At 66.0% G+C, this 738-nt stretch overlaps 1 protein-coding gene across 2 annotated transcripts in view; it reads right to left on the reverse strand.

Annotated features, from left to right (window-relative positions):
* Positions 1-738, reverse strand: part of HMGN4 (high mobility group nucleosomal binding domain 4) — a 5,938-nt gene that overhangs the window by 4,635 nt on the left and 565 nt on the right. Inside the window, exon 1 of one of the 2 annotated variants that reach the window (XM_025040878.1) lies at positions 100-506. The exons of the other annotated variant lie outside the window; for it this stretch is intronic. The gene's annotated coding sequence lies outside the window, so the exon portion shown is untranslated. Of the gene's footprint in view, positions 1-99; positions 507-738 lie in introns of those variants that run through there. 2 annotated transcript variants of the gene reach the window in all.

Genomic DNA, 738 nt, shown 5'->3' on the forward strand with positions numbered 1-738 from the left:
CCCGCACCCCCCGCCTCCGCTACCGAGCCACGCGATCTGCGAGCGGGAGGCGGGGACCGGACGCGGCGTTCCCGTGCGGTCCCCGCGCAGCTCACACACCGCCAAGTGGCCGTGACTCCCGCTTCCGCGCTCTCTCGGCCCTGCGGGCTCGGCCCGCGACGAATCCGCGGGGACGCGGAGCGCGAGCCGGGAAGGGGCGCAGGGGCGGCGCGTCTCGGGGGCGCGGCTGCTGCTGCGTTTTGACGGAAGGAGAGAGCGTCAGGCCCCCAAAGCCAGTGTCACCGCGCGCACCCGCGCGGCCCCGTCGCGCAGCGCACGGCTCGCCCGTGCCTCTGAGTGGCGCGGCGCGGGTGTAAGTGACACGCTGTCGGGCAGAGCGCCATCGAGCGCACGGCCCCGCTCGCCATCTTGCCAACGAGCGACCCAGCAGGTGCTGAGCCGCGCGACGCGGCCGCGGGTTCGGGCTGCGGCGGGGACGGCCGGGAGCAGCCCGTGCGGAGAAAAAACCCAAACAAACAAACAACAAACAAACAAACAAACAAATAAAAAGAATGCCACGTCTTCCAACAGGAACATATTTTGGACTGAAGAATTAAAAATGTGTTGACTCCCCCCTTCTCATCCCCACATGTACCCATTGGTGGCATGGGATGGTCCCTGGGTAAGCCTGGGCAGTCACACTGTCTCTGATTTGAGACTTCACTGGATTCACGTTTCTGGAAGGACTTGCCAGTGCCT

This window comes from Pteropus alecto, unplaced genomic scaffold (assembly GCF_000325575.1).
Source record: "Pteropus alecto unplaced genomic scaffold, ASM32557v1 scaffold49, whole genome shotgun sequence".
NCBI classification, from domain to species: domain Eukaryota; kingdom Metazoa; phylum Chordata; class Mammalia; order Chiroptera; family Pteropodidae; genus Pteropus; species Pteropus alecto.